The sequence below is a fragment of the Dasypus novemcinctus genome, chromosome 4, assembly GCF_030445035.2.
Source record: "Dasypus novemcinctus isolate mDasNov1 chromosome 4, mDasNov1.1.hap2, whole genome shotgun sequence".
Classification (NCBI taxonomy): Eukaryota; Metazoa; Chordata; class Mammalia; order Cingulata; family Dasypodidae; genus Dasypus; species Dasypus novemcinctus.
In genome coordinates, this window is record NC_080676.1 from 164,775,220 (window position 1) to 164,791,900 (window position 16,681).

Here is a 16,681-nt window from a genome sequence, read left to right on the forward strand (position 1 = left end):
TGCTTATAAAGGACTCTGTCATCCCAACTGGAGCCTGGTCTGATTCGGGCCACGTTAACGGAAGTACCATGCTGAAGAGATCTTATTTACTATAGGTCCACACCCACAGGGGTGGAGTAAGTTTAAGAACGTGTTTTTCTAGGATACATGCAGCTTCAAACCACCAACCTTTTAGCCCTCCTTGGGTTTCTATTTATTTATTTTAAAGATTTATTTTTTATTTATATCCCTCCCCCCTCCCCCCGTTGTCTGCTCTCTGTGTCCATTTGCTGTGTGTTCTTCTGTGTCTGCTTGCATTCTTGTCAGTGGCACCAGAAATCTGTGTCTCTTTTTGTTGTGTCATCTTGCTGCATCAGCTTTCTGTGTGTGCAGCACCACTCCTGGGCAGGCAGCACTTTTTTCACACGGGGTGGCTTTCCATGCGGGGTGCACTTCTTGCATGTGGGGCCCCCTATGCTGGGGACACCCCTGCGTGGCAATGCACTCCTTGTACACGTCAGCACTGCACGTGGGCCAGTTCACCCCATGGGTCAGGAGGCCCTGGGTTTGAACCCTGCACCTCCCATATGGTAGGCGGATGCTCTATCAGTTGAGCCAAATCTGCTTCCCTCTATATTTCAAAATGTGTGGATTCATGGATTCTTACTTTATTGAATAGATCATCTTTTTTTTAAAAGATTGATTTATTTATGATTTCTCCCCCCTCCCTCCATTTTCTGCTCTCTGTGTCCATTCACTGTATGTTCTTCTGTGTCTGCTTGCATTCTCATTAGGCGGCTCTGGAAGCCGATCCTGGGACCTTCCGGAATGGGAGAGAGGCCATCAATCTCTTGTGCCACCTCAGCTCCCTGGTCTGCTGTGTCTTTCTGTTTATATTCAGTTTTAGGATGTCCACCACTGTATTTTTTTCCCTATTCCTGTTGTAACAAATTACCACAGACCTAGTGGTGATAATACAGTACAGTACAACAACCCAACAATGCAACAAACAATACAAATTTATTCTCTTATCATTCTGGAGGTCACAAGTCCGAAATGGCTTTCCTGGGTGAAATCAAGTTGCCAGCAGGGCTGTGTTCCTTCTGGAGGCTTGGAGAGAACCTAGGTCCTTGCGTCCTCCAGTTATGGGGGCTCCTGCATTCCCTGAATTGTGGCCCTTTTCTCCAAGTTCGAAGCCAGCTGCAGAGCATCTTCAAATCTCTTTCTCGCTCATGCCCTGACTCCGACTCCCCTGCCTCTCCCTCTCAATTATAAGCTCTTTTGTGAGAACACTGGGTCCACCCAGCTAATCCAGGATAAGATCCCATTTCAAGCTCCTTAATCTAACCTCATCTGTAAAGACCCTATTCCCATGGAAGGAAACATACTCAGGTTCTGGGAATCGGGATAGAGACATCTTTGTCTACCACAAACATCTTTACTGATTATATCTCCTTTTTTAATTTTTAATTTTTTTTGTTTTGAGTATGTAAGTTATTAACATAGTTCCAAAAGTAAGGGTTAGGAGAATACAAAAAGGTATATTCAGAGAAGTATCATCCCATTTCCTCATTTCCCACCCCATCCCCACCCAGGCCCAAAAAGTCACCAATCTCATGCTTATCTGCTTTATTCTTCTAGTGTTTAATTTGCTCAAATGAGTAGATATGAAAATAATAAAATAAGTTTCTAAAAGCTCATCCTAGCTGCAAGATAGAGAATAACTTTGAAGAGGAAAGAGGGAGAGCAGGAAGAACAATTTGGAATCCACTGTAATAGTTGTAGGCTTAGAACAAGGGTGTTGAAACGGGGGTGGTGGAAAGAGATTGAATTCAGCATATATTTTGAAGGTAAAAGCAAATGGAATTGGAAAGTGGATGTGGCTCAAGTAATTGGGCTCCCGTCTACCATATGGGAGGTCTTGGGTTCGATTCCTGGAGCCTCCTGGCAAAGGCAAGCAGGCCCACATGGCAAGCTGGCCCATGTGGAGAGTTGACACAATAAGATGATGCAACAAAAAAGAGACAGGAATGACAATGAGAGACACAATAAACTAGGGAGCTGAGGTGGTTCAAGCAACTGAGTGCCTCTTTCCCATGTCAGAAGGTCCTGGAATTGGTTCCTGGTGTCTCCTAAAGAGAGAAGTCGAGAAGAGAAGACAAGCAGAAACAGAAGAACGTGCAGCAAATGGACACACAGAGCAGACAACGACCACAAGCTGTCTAAAAAAATTAAAATATTTATTTTTAAAAAATCTTAAAAAAAAAAGAAAGCAAATGGAATTGCTGGGTGTTTAGGTGTGCTCAGTGAGGGAAATGATAGGAATCAAGGGTAACTCTAGGGTTTACCTGAGCATCTGGGTGAGCAAAGGTGCCATTTCCTAAGTCAGAGATGACGGAACTAGAGGACAAAACCAAGAGTTCTGTTTTGGATCTGTTAAGTGGAGATTCCTATCAGGCTTCAGGTGGTTAAACAAGTTTGTAGTTCAGAGAGTTCTGGGCTAGGGACATGAATTAAGATATTTTCATGTTATTAATGATAAAGTGATCACCTATAGGGTGAGAACCAATCGAGAAGAGAAGAGGTCAAAAGATGGAGAATATCAGCACTTACAGGTGAGGAAGAGAATTAAGCCAAGGAGACGGAGAAGAATTGGCATGTGGGACAGAAGAAAGCTCAAGAGAGTGTGATGTTATGAAGACAAATGGAAAGAGCATTTCAAAAAGAAGAATGGTTTGCTGTGTCAAATCCTGCCAAAAGACCAGGTAGGATGCACTTTAGCATGGATCACTGGACTTAACAAGGTGGAGAAAGTAGCAACCTCAACAAATGTGGTTTCCAAAGAGATGGAGTTGAAATCTCAGTTGGTGTGGGTTGAAGAGAGAATGAGAGCTGGAGAAGTGGGGATCACTACCAACGCAGCCCTTTCAACTTCCCTTTGCTACAAAGGGAGGCATAGAAATGGGACTAGAAATGAACAGTGGTCAAGGGAGATGTAGATATTTAATGGTATAGAATGTTTGTATTATGAGGGGAATGGTCCGGTAGAGATTGAGAAATTGATAAGAAAAGAAAGAGGCGGCAGACTTGGCGCAGTGGTTAGGGCGTCCGTCTACTATCTGGGAGGTCCGCGGTTCAAACTCCAGGCCTCCTTGAACCGTGTGGAGCTGGCCCATGTGCAGTGCTGATGCGCGTAAGGAGTGCCCTGCCACGCAGGGGTGTCCCCCGCATAGGGGAGCCCCATGTGCAAGGAGTGCACCTTGTAAGGAGAGCCACCTAGCGTGAAAGAAAGTGCAGCCTGCCCAAGAATGGTGCCGCACACACAGAGAGCTGACACAGCAAGATGACGCAACAAAAAGAAACACGATTCCCGTGCTGCTGACAACAACAGAAGCGGACAAAGAAGATGCAGCAAATAGACACAGAGAACAGACAACTGGGGTGGGGGGGGGGGAAGGGAGAGAAATAAATAGAAAAATAAATCTTTAAAGAAAAAAAAAGAAAAGAAAGAGAAGAGGCATGGGAAATGATGGCATGTTCAAAGTAACAAAACAGCACATCTGAAAGCATCAATGAAGAAGTCAAGGCATTGAACCTACCAGACAAAGACTTTAAAATAATGGTCTTAAATATGCTCAAAGAGTGAAAGGAAATGAGAAATACAATATCTTTACTTATTTATTTTTAAAGAATACATATTTTTTATTGAATACATATTTTATTGTCTTTTTTTTTTAAAGATACATAGATCACAAAAAATGTTACATTAAAAAATATAGTCAATTGAGCATGTCGAGACCTCAGTATTGTTGCAAGCATCTCTGAACATGGCCCTTCAAGCAATGAAGAGTGATTGTCACTGTGGGCCCTGAGGGGACAGGGAAAGAGGTATTGAATAAGTGGAATCAGTGTAACTGTGGGGCAATAGTAGTGTTCCACAAGATTATGCAAGGATGGATATAGGACATGTTAAATTACACCAAAAATGTATAGGGGCCTATAGGCTAAAATGTAAATTATAGTGTAAAACATAAATAACTAAAAATTTAGAAAATTGTATAGTCTAAAATATAGACCACAATGTAAACCTTGGTGTAACCTTGTTTGAAAGCTACTGTCTCAATATCTGTATATCAGTTGCAGTAAATATAGTATGAACATGTAAAAAGATTATTGCTGGGGAAGGGACAAAGTATCTGATGTTGAATATGTGGGAGTACTGTATATTGTATATATGAATTATTGTTGTCTAAAACTTCTGTGAAGACAAGCTTAATAATTAGAAAAAAAAAGATAAAGAAAGGAAGTAGACACTGAGGAAGAGATGGAAGAAGCTGCCTTGCCAGTGTGCATACAGGGCAACACTTATTGCAGTGATGGAAGGCAAAATATCAAAAACAAAGCTTTTTAATTTTTAAATTTTTGATACCCCAATTTATTTATTTTTCTAAATTAATGTGTATTCTATATCTAACCTCTAAACTCATCACTTTATTCCATTTTACTATTAATGGAACCTGACAATATAGTGGGCTTCATTTTTGGAGTGGTTTTGGACCACAGAGGGGTTCGATGGTGGCGGGGGAGGAATACTGGTGTGGGGTGTTGTTTGTGGGGGTCATATGGTTGCAAGGGAGTTCTCCAGGGCATATGTGCAGGGTGCATAAAAATGTTTGGATATTTTCATAGTGGTTACAGTTGGGAATGATGGCTGGGGGAGTGCCGAGTTCTTGGCCGGGAGAACTCTGTCGCATTCCGTAATGGAACAGCAACAGTCCTCCTAGTGCAATGGCTAAGACCAATATGGAAGGATGTTCCAACAATGAGCCCTTGATGCTAATGACTATGCTTGTGGGCCTGTGGGCCTGAAATAAGAACTAGGGCTAGAGCTGCAGGGTGCCTAAGAGTTACCTCCTGGGAGCTTCCATGTTGCTCAAATGTGGCCGGTCTCAAAGCCAAACTCAGCATGTAAATGCATTGCCCTCCCCCCAGCATGGGACATGACTCTGGGGGATGAGCCTCCCTGGCACCAAGGGATTAATACCAAGTACCAGCTGATGATGTGAATGGAGAACAACCTTGAATAAAAGGGTCAACTAAGGCCAGCAGAATATCTCAGCCTACATGTAATATCAGGAGTTGAAAATGCTTTTTGACCTTGAATAAAAGGGGGAAATGGAAAGGACAAATGAGTTTATATGGCTATGAGTCTCCAAAAACGAGTTGGGAGGTCATAAGAGGGGTCACCCTTATGCACACCTCAGCAGAGTCCCAGAGACAGCTAAAGTAGATACAACCCCAGGTATTGGTTCTTTTGAGGGCTACAGAGACCCACAGGTTCTATTTCATGGCAGATGGACTTCAGTGCCATGTCAGTTGGCCCTACTTTGGAGTTTGTGGTCCTGAGTGTGATGGAGTTGGACTCAGGTGTGATCTTTGTTCACAAGCCTCTCCTGTCACTTTTACCAGACCTGTGGTTGGCGCTGGGGTTTAGTGTATACTCAGTGGGCCTGAATCTCTGGACTGCCCATGTGATAGCCAGGCCCTGAGCCTCAACAGACTTGCAACTCCTACCCTCTGGTTTATTGGACTTACCCTGGCCAGCTAACAGGGAGGTGAAGAAGGTCAACCACTACACCAAGGAACCAAGTTTATTGGACTTACCCTGGCCAGCTAACAAGGAGGTGAAGAAGGTCAACCACTACACCAAGGAGCCAAGAGTGCCTACAACTGCAAACAGGAGAATTGCATCCATCATCCAAGTGGAATCGAAGCACCCTCTTGATATAGAGGGGGAGTGGACATAACCATCCCAGGATCCACAGAATGGAGGAATAGAGTATGGATTAGAGTGGACTTACTGATACTCTATTCTGGAACTAATGTGATTAGTAATGGAAGTAAATGTAGCACTGAGATAGAGAAACTGGCCATGGTAGCTGCTGAGGGTGGGAATGGGAAGAGGAAATATGATGTGGGGGCATTTCCAGGACTTGGGAGTTGTCCTGGATGGTACTTCAGGGACAGTTACTGGACATTGTATGTCCTCCCATGGCCCACTGGGTGGACTCGGGGAGAGTGTAAACTGTTATGTTGACCATTGACCATGTGGTGCAGCAGGGCTCAGAGATGTATTCACCAAGTGCAATGAATGTCCCATGATGATGGAGGAGGTTGTGGTTATGGGAGGAGTGGGGTGAGGGGGGTGGGGGTATATGGGGACCTCATATTTTTTTAACGTAACATTAAAAAATTAATTAAAAATTTTTAAAAATAAAAAAATAAAAGGTTCCCATATACCCCACCCCCCACCCCCATCCCCACTCCTCCCATCAACAACCTCTTTCATCAGTGTGGCACATTCATTGCATTTGGTGAATATATTTTGGAGTATAGATGCACTGCATGGATTATAGTTTACATTGTAGTTTACACTCTCCCCCAGTCCATTCAGTGGGCTATGGTAGGATATATAATGTCCAGCCTCTGTTCCTGCAATATCATTTAGGAAAACTCCAAGTCCTGAAAAAGCCCCCACATCACACCTCTTCTTCCCTCTCTCTGCCCTCAGCAACTCCTGTGGCCACTGTCTCCACATCAATGATACAATTTCTTCCATTGCTAGTACAATAGTTCTATAGTAGAATACCAGTAAGTCCACTCTAATTTATATTTTATTCCTCCATCCTGTGGACCCTGGGATGGTGATGTCCACTCCACCTCTAAATTAAGGGGGTGTTTAGATCCAACATGATTGATGGATGCACTTCTCCTGCTTGCAGTTGTAGGCACTCTCAGTTCCCTGGTGTGGTGCTTGACCAACCTTCACCTCCCTGTTAGCTGAACTGGGTAAGTCCAATGAACTGGAGAGTAGGAATTGCAATTCTGCTGAAGCTCAGAGCCCAGCTGGCACATGACCAGTCCAGAGATTCAGGTCTCCTGAGTATATACTAACCCCAGTACCAATCACAGGTTCAGTAAATGGGACAGAAGAGGCATGTGTAGAGAGGTCACATTTGAGTCCAACTCCATCACACTCAGGAGCACAAATTCCAAAGTAGGGAATGGAATTCCCCACTGACAAGGACTGAACTCCAGAGCCATCTGCCATGACTGTAGAACCTGTAGGTCTCTGTAGCATTCAGGAGCACCAGTACCTGGGGTTGTATCTACCTTGACTGTCTCTGGAATCCTGCTGAGATGTGCGTAAGCGTGACCCCTCAGATGACCTCCCGACTCATTTTGAAGTCTCTTAGCCATATAAACTCATTTGTCTTTACCATTTCCCCCTTCTATTCAAGGTCTTTTTATAGTTGCATCATCTAGCTGGTGATTGGTAGTTATCCCTCAGCAGCAGGGAGGCTCATCCCCAGAAGTGATGTCCCATGCTGGGGGGAAGGTAATGCATTTACATGATGAATTTGGCTTAGAGAGTGGCCACATTTGAGCAAGATGGAGGTTCTCAGGAGGTAACTCTTAGGCACCCTGCAGCTCTAGGCCTAGGTGAAATTTCAGGCACACAGGCTTCTAAGCATAGTCATCAGTATCAAGGGCTCATCATCAGACCATCCTTCTTCACTGGTCTTTGTCCTTGCACTTGGGGGATGTTGCTCTTCCACAGGGAATGTGTCAGAGCTCCCCTGGCTAGAAACTCAGCACTCCCTCAGTTGTTGTTTGTAACTCTACCTACTATGAAAATACCCAATGAATATCCAAACATTTTTATATACCCTATATAATGCTGTGGAGAACTCCCTCCCAACCATGTGTCCCCCATCAATGACACCCCCCACAAGTGTTCCTTCCCTTCCATAGTGGAACCCCTCTGTGGTCCAAAACTTTTTAAAAAATGAAGCATAATATATTGCCAAATTCAATTAGTAGGAAAATGAAATAGGAATGATGGGTTTAAATATTTAAAATAAAATACATACTAATTTAGAAAAACTAAAATAAAGTAAAAAAGAAATTGGGTTATTAAAAAATGAAAAATATCATAAAACTTTGTTTTGGATGTTTTGCCTTTCCTCACTGTAATAGGTGTTGCCCTGTATGTACAGTGGCAAGGCAATTTCTTTCATTCCTTCCTCAGTGTCTACATCTTTTTTTTTTTTTTTTTTAAGTTTGTTTTAAAAAAAGTTGTAGATCACAGTAAAGTCACATATACAATATAGGGGACTCCCATATATTCAACATCAAACCCTTTTCCTCCTTCCCTAGCAGTGAACTTTTTACATGTTCATGTTATATGCGCTGCGGCTCATATACAGATATTGAAACATAGCTACCAAGCATGATTCCATTTTGGCTTACATTATGGTTTATATTTTAGACTGTATACTTTTCTAAATTTTTAGTAACATTATGGTTTACATTTTACACTATACACTTTTATAAATTTTTGGTGAAATTTAACATGTCCTATATCCATCATTGCATGAAATTTTTTTTTTTTTAAGATTTATTTATTTATTTATTTAATTCCCCTCCCCTCCCCCGGTTGTCTGTTCTCTGTGTCTTTTTGCTGCATCTTGTTTCTTTGTCCGCTTCTGTTGTCGTCAGTGGCACGGGAAGTGTGGGCGGTGCCATTCCTGGGCAGGCTGCACTTTCTTTCGTGCTGGGCAGCTCTCCTTATGGACGCACTCCTTGCGTGTGGGGCTTCCCTACGCAGGGGACATCCCTGTGTGGCACGGCACTCCTTGCGCGCATCAGCACTGCACGTGGGCCAGCTCCACACGGGTCAAGGAGGCCCGGGGTTTGAACCATGGACCTCCCATGTGGTAGGCGGACACCCTAACCACTGGGCCAAAGTCCGTTTCCCGAAATTGTTGAACACTTCCATTGCTCCCCGGTTACCCCTCCTTCCCTTTATTCTATTCCTCTCTCCCTCACCCCTCAGGGCCCACAGTGACAGCCAAGCTTCACTGCTTGAAGGACCAGATTCACAGATACTTGCAACAATGCTGAGGGCTTGACACACTAGTCTGTCCTCCCCCATTGGGAGCCCCCGGTTCTCTTGAGAGACACCCTTCCCTATGTTTGAGAATATCAGGCCTCCCAGGTTGGGGGTACACCTTCCCACTCATTGGATGGGTCTCCACCCAATTACACAACACACTATGACAAGATGAGCACTCACACACTCCCTAGGAGCCTGCCTCTGTGCCAGATGCCCCCCGTTAAGCACCTTAAACAAGTAACTCTTCCTTATTATATTATATTTTCTAAAGAGTTTTCTCAATGTTACAGTTTCAACCACATACCCAACAATCTCCCATGTTCATGTGTTACCTCCAACCCTCCCCCCCAATTCCTTGGGCCATCTGACCCATCCTCCCAACCCTAGTCCCCCTCAAGCCTTCAAAGTCCCACCCAATATTATCCCTATGCCTCCATCTTATCCCTTCCCTGTACAACTATTTACTTCTACTTTATCATAGATTTCACCCATGTAGGCATCAACTCACAATATCTAAAAAAATCAGAATTTATATAAAAGGGAACCAAACAGAAATATGGGAGGTGAAGAGCATAGTAAACCATGCCCCCATAGCAGTTAGATATTATAGCTGAATTCCAAAAAGAAATATTGGATTATGTTTGTAAACTGGTCTTTCCTTCTGGGTATATTAGAGTGTATTAGACTCAGAGGTTTTACTTTTAATTGATTAAATAATGATTAAGGCTTTGATTGGGCCACATCAGTAGGATGTTGAGTCTCCACATGACAGAGAAGGGAGTTTGGTAGTTTTGAACTGGATCCTGGGAAGTGAACACACAGGAGAAGAACACAGAGGAATAGGGATGACTCCTCAGACATGGCAGAAGCCTCAGGGAGAGAGACAGAGCCATTTGCTTTATAGTCTACAGCTGGTCTTGTGGAGAGAGCACAGTAGTTGAGTCCAGAGAGAAATGGAGCCCAGGAAGAGAGGAACCCAGGAAGCCTGAACTCTTGGCAGATGTCAGCAGCCATCTTGCTCCTACACATGGAAATAGACTTTGGTGAGGGAAGTAACTTATGCTTTATGGTCTGGTAACTCTAAGCTTCTATCCCAAATAAATACTCTTTATAAAAGCCAACAGATTTCTGGTATTTTGCATCAGCACCCCTTAGGCTGACTAATAGACCCCCTAAAAAAAATCCCTAGAGGGTTTCAACAACAGATTGGAGCTGGCAGAAGAAAGAATCAGCACACTTGAAGATTTGACAATTGAAATGATCCAGTCTGAGGAACAGAAAGTAAAAACGAATGAAGGAAAGTGAAGATAGCCTAAGAGATCTGTGGCACACAATTGAGTATACCAATGCATATTATGGAGTTCCAGAAGGAGAATAAAAAGAGAAAGGGGCAGAAAGAATATCTAAACAAATAATGACTGAAAAATTTAAAGAATATGACTCTTTCTTATTCAAATTTCTGATCCAAAGGAATTAAAGAGCAGAGTTATGTATTAAGGAAACAGTACTATTGGGTTTCACATTTACTCATTTAGTTATCTGCACTGATGCCTTCGCTTGTTCCCACTCTCCAAGCCACTCTCTTGAGTCTTTTCCTTTCAACCTGAAGAGTCCTGTCAGCAACTCTTGCAGAGTAGGTCTTTTGTTGATGACTTCTCTTAATTCCTTTTTATCTGTGAATGTTTTTAAACCCTCCCTCATTTTGGAAGGACAGTTTTGCTGGATAAAGAATTTTTGTCTGGCAGCTTTTTTCTTTTGGCACCTTAAATATATCATACCACTGCCTTCTCACATCTGTGATTTCTGATGAAAAATTGGTACTTAGTCTTTTTGAGGATATCTTGTATGTGACAAATCAATTTTTCTTGCTGCTTTCAGAATTCTCTCTTTATCTTTGGCTTTGGAATTCTGATCGGTATGTGTCTTGGAGTAGGTCAAGTAGTATTTATTCTGTTTGGAGTATGTTGTTCTTCTTGGACATGTATATTTACATCTTGCATAATATTAATAATTGGAGATTTTCAGTCATTATTTCTTCAAATATTCTTTTTTTTTTTTAAGATTTATTTATTTTATTTTATTTCTCCCCCACTACCCCAGTTGTCTGTTCTCTGTGTCTATTTGCTGCATGTTCTTGTCTGCTTCTGTTGTTGTCATTGGCATGGGAATCTGTGTTTTCTTTTTGTTGTGTCAGCTCTCCGTGTGTGTGGCACCATTCTTGAGCAGGCTGAACTTTCTTTTGCACTGGGTAGCTCTCCTTATGGGGTGCACTCCTTGCACGTGGGGCTCCCCTACGTGGGGACACCCCTGCGTGGCAGGGCACTCCTTGCGTGCATCAGCCCTGCACGTGGGCCAGCTCCACACGGGTCAAGGAGGCCCAGGATTTGAACCACTGACCTCCCTTGTAGTAGGCGGATGCCCTAACCACTGGGCCAAGTCTGCTTCCCGCTTTAAATATTCTTTTTGCCCACTTTCCCTTCTCTTCTTCTGGGACCTCCATGGTGCATATGTTTCTATACTTCATGCTGTTACTCAAGTCCCTGAGACACTGTTCAATTTTTTTCTATTCTTTTTTCTGTTTTTCTGACTATATGATTTTGATTGTCTCGACTTCAAGTTCACTGACTCTCTTCTGCCTGTTGTATGTCTCTAGGGTATTTTTAATCTCCATTATTATGACTTTCATCCCTATAATTTCTGTTCCTTTTTTTTTAAGATTTATTTTATTTCTCTCTCCCCGCCCCCATTGTCTGCTTTCTGTGTCCATTGGCTTGTGTGTTCTCCTGTGTCTGCTTGCATTCTTGTCATGAGGCACCAGGAAACTGTATCGCTTTTTTTGTTGTGTCATCTCGCTGCATCAGCTCTCCACGTGTGTGATGCCACTCCTGGGCAGCTTGCGCTTTTTTGTGTGTGAGGCGGCTCTCCTTGCAGAGCACACTCCTTGCACGTGGGGCTCCCCTACATGGGGGACACCCCTGCATGGCATGGCACTCCTATGCATGTGGCAGCACTGAGCATGGGCCAGCTCACCACATGGGTCAGGAGGCCCTGGGTACTGAACCCTGGACCTCCTATATGGTAGGTGGATGCTCTATCAATTAAGCCACAACTGCATCCCATCTGTTCCTTTTTAAACTACTTCTCCTTTTGTTCATACATTGTCTTCTTAACATCTTTTAGCTCTGTGTCCACTATCAGTTTATTTCTACCCATGTTTTTCTTCATCTCCTTGAATTGATTTAGGAGATTTGTTTGAATTTGTTTGATTTGTTGTTCCAAATTCTGCGTATCCCTATATCTGGGCTTATCCCTATATCTGGACATTTGATTATTTTGATGTGCTTACTCTAAAGTCAGTTTCTCCTTTTCTGCCTAGGGTTTATTGTAGATTGGCTATGTGTTAAAGCTCTTTTTTGATGCTTAATTCAATTTATTCTGGGCTTTTTCTGTAGCTCATGTAAAAATATTCAGGTTTTCTCAGCTTTTCTGCAAGTGATCCATGCCCTTTTAATGTGCGCTTGTTTCACCTCTAGGATAAAGCTTCCTTTCCACTAATCCTCTCCAGGAATCCTGATCCTTCTTTGTTCGTTTTTGTGCAGAATTCTATTCCCAACTTCTATGGTTTGTTTAAATTCTCTCCCTCAGTTAGTGTCCCCTTTTCATTACACTTTTTAGTTCTGGGAGCCATCCTGTCTTCCAGCAGTTCAGTTTTTCCTTTTTTTTTTTTTTCAAATTTCCCATGAGGCTTTTCTGTCTCTGGTTTCTTCCCCATTAGGGTATCCCACCCCAGGGAGCCTGATGGGGTCAAGTCAGAAAAGTCTATTTTTGTTCAGGTGGCCCAGCAAACAGAGACTAAATTGAGTGTGCACACCTCTTCCCAACAGTTCTGCTGTGCTCGTTCTTTTTGTCCCACTTTTGTACGTGGCACTCCCGGTGGCTTGTGCTCCAGGCTGGGTCTCTGTGGACTTGGGTCCCTGTGCCTGGCTCTGCTGGAGCTCTGACCCCCTGCTGTGAGCAGTTCCAGGGCTCCACGCGCGGCAGGAGGCAGCCAGGGCCTTCCTCTTTGCAACCCTGAAGCTGCAAGGCACTGGGTGAGGGCAGGGGTCCGATGGATAGGTTTGCCACGAAAATCTCCTACCTGAGTTTGGCATGTTTTCCCTTCAATTCAGGGTTTTTGGTGTCCTTCTCCAGTCTCTGTCATTTTCCAGAGTTCCAAGCAAGTGGGATTTGTCCTTTTATTTGTTGATTCCGAAGGCGGACTTTCCCAGGGGTTTTCTTACATTGCCATGTTGATGACATCATTGACCTTTGACTCATTTTGAGTTAATTTTTGTATATGGTGTTAATTAAGGGTCCAACTTCATTTTCCTGCCTGTGGATATTCAGTTGTCCAAGCACTATTTATTGAAAAAACTATTCTTTCCCTGTGCCTTGGCACCCTGGTTGAAAATCAATTGACCATAAATGTGAGAATTTATGTCTGACACTTAATTCTATTCCATTATTCCTTATCCAGGTACCACATTGTCTTAATTACTGTAGCTTTATAGTAAGTCCTGAAGTTAGGAAATGTGAGTCCTCCAAATTTTTTTCTTTTTCAAGATTGTTTTGGCTAGTCTGAGTCCCTTGAAATTCCATTTGAATTTTAGAATCAGTTTGTTAATTCCTCCAAAGAAGTCAGCTGTGTGATTCTGATAGGGAATTGCATTGAATCTGTAGATCCATCTGCAGGAGTAAATATTCTGACCCATGAAAATGGAATATTTCCCCCTTTATTTAGGTTTTCTTCACTTTCTTACAACAATGTCTTATAGTTTTAAGACTCTAAGTTTGGTACTCTAATGACCTTTTACAACCCTCTCTTGCCTCTTTGCTTTGTGAAACGAGCCTGTTGGTTCTTACCAATTCCCCTACTAGTCCTTCTCCCACACCCTATGTCCTACCTTCAGCCACTCCTCCTCCCCCCACTCCTACTACTCATTGCAAAAATGAGCCACTATTGAGCACCTACTATATGTGCCAGGCCCTGCTCCAAGTGCTTTACCTGTATGAACTCATGGGACCTCACAGCAGTGACAGAAGTCGGGCATTATCTCACCATCACATCACAGAAGAGGAAAATGAGGCACGTGCCCCAGCTCTGCACCTAGCAGGGAACAGAGCCAGGATTCGGAGCCAGGCGGTCTGACTCCCAAGTTTCTGCTTTTAACCACTGAGCTTCGTGTACCTCCTGCAATGACCGTCAACCCAGCCGTGGGAAACATTAGGTTGAGTCATAGGAAATTGCTGATAGTTGGTCATTTTTTTTTTAAGATTTATTTATTTATTTCTCTCCCCTTTCCCCTCCCCCCCGCCTCAGTTGTCTGCTCTCTCTGTCCATTCGCTGTGTGTTCTTCTGTGTCTGCTTGTGTCAGCCGCACCCGGAATTTGTGTCTCATTTTTTGTTGTGTCATCTTGCTGCGTCAGTTCTCTGTGTGTGCAGCACCATTCCTGGGCAGGCTGAACTTTCACGCTGGGCAGCTCTCCTTATGGGGCGCACTCCTCGCGCGTGGGGCTCCCCTATGCGGGGGGACACCCCTGATTGGCACGGCACTCCTTGTGTGCATCAGCACTGTGTGTGGGCCAGCTCATCACACGGGTCAGGAGGCCCGGGGTTTGAACCCTGGACCCTCCATATGGTAGGTGGACGCTCTATCCATTGAGCCAAGTCCGCTTCCCTACTCAGTCATTTTTGACCTGCCAAGATGGCGATTCCATATTTCAACTTACTGTAAAAATAAAAATACCTGTGTTTTGAAGTGGGAGCCTGAATATATCTCCCCCAGACAGCTGGAGGTGGGGCTCTCTTAAGTCTATGCTTTTACTCCATATGGCTTGAACATATTCTCCAAGGAAGCTCCAGCTATAAAGGAGCTAACTATACATGGATGTGCCTGACATTTTCTGTCCTGAGAGGGGTTTGGAGGTGAGAGCTCTTTCCCTAACCCTGACAAGAGATGGAAGAGGTTTCCTGCCTAAGAGCAGTAGCGCACATCTAAAGGAGTCAGCCATCAGGCTGGAATCCATCCCCAGGACAGGAAGACTTGGAGTGGTAGCCCTTGCTGGTATGACAGACCTCCGAGCACGGGATCTCTCCCAGGAGGGCCATGGATGCACGGCAGCTCTGTCTTCTCAGGCTCGTCGTGCTGCCCCGACAGGTACGAGGGAAGGCAGCCACCTGCTCGGTCTCAGGATTGTGTGGTTAAGAAGGTTCCATTACATCAGACGTGGAAAGAAGAGACCTTGGACTTTGATTTCTTCGAACGTGAACTAGAAAGGGGAAGGAGATTTCAGCTTTGGAACATTTCCTTTTAGAGATTTGGCAGTGGGAGGAGAGGCATCATTTCCAAATCCAGACAGTTTTAGGTGCTGGCATTCTTCACACTGGATTTCTTGCACCAACAGTGGGTGCGGCGGCTTGCTCGGTTGGTAGAGGTGGGGTCTGGCTGCGGACGAGGGGTCGGTCCAGCTCTGGACGAGGGGTCGGTCCCGCTTGGGACGAGGGGTCGGTCCCACTTGGGACGAGGGGTCGGTCCGGCAGCAGACGAGGGATCGGTCTCACAGGGGTTGCGCGGTTCGGCTGACGGGGTCGCCCGGCGAAGCCGGCGACGAAGGGGTCGCCTGGAGAAGCAGGCGACGAACTGGGGACAAGGGAGGCCAGGCCCTTGTCGGGGGCTCTCAGGACTGGAGGGCGCACGACAGAAGAACTACCGCGGAGACAAGGTAAACACGCAAGTCCACTTTATTGAGGGAGAGGCAACAGTTTTATAGGGGCTGGGGAAGGCTGATTGGTCGAAGCCATGCCCTGTTCTGATTGGTTGCCGGCGAAAGGTCAGTGGGCGGTACTGGACGGGGGAGGGGTGGTGGTTAGGGATTGGCTGTCGCTGTTGCTGGGGGAAGGGGCAGGGTTTAGGGATTGGTGGCTGCTGTTGCTGGGGTGGAGGGCAGACTTGAGTTTCCCGCCCACGCCTGGCTGTTGCTGCTGTCGGGGGGGAGGGAAAAGGGCAGACTGGATTTTTCCGCCCACGCCTGGCTGTTGCTGCTGTTGGGGGAGGGGAAAAGGGCAGACTGGAATTTTCTGCCCTGCGCCTGCGCAGGGAGAAAGAAGAAGAAGGGTGCTGCCCCACAGGCATCGTGTGGCGCCATCCGGGAGGAGGGGTGGCCGCAGAAGCATGGCTGCCGAGAAGGGGAGACCCGAGGGCACTCTGCGCCCATGCTGAGCTCCCTTCAGGGGTGGCGGTGAGTCCGACCAGCCACCCTATTATGGGGGCAGCGGCTTGGCCTGCTGCGGCTGCTCCCCCGCCAGGCCAGCAAACCACACTTCAGCCCGAGGGGTGACCGCAAGTGGGGAGCCCTCCCCAGCCAGCTCTGGGTGTCCGCAGGCGTAAGCCCAGCGGGCTAAGAGATGGACGTGAGGACCACTGGGGAGAGTGTGGCGCTCCTTTACCTCCCTCCTCCCTCATTCCCAGGAGCAGAGGCGTAAACCGTCTGACAGGGGGGTGGCAAGGCTCTGACATTGACGAGCCCACACCTCTCAACTGCAGGGGCTGAGCTGTCTGTTTAAAGTGTGCAACCCCAGGACTTCCTCTCCTCTCTGCCCCCCACCCCAGTTGGTGGAAGTCAGCCATCCCGGTGATGGCACAAGCTCTGCAGGCCCGGGCTGCACTTCACGTGAGCCGTCCAAGGTTGAGCCAAGGACATAGG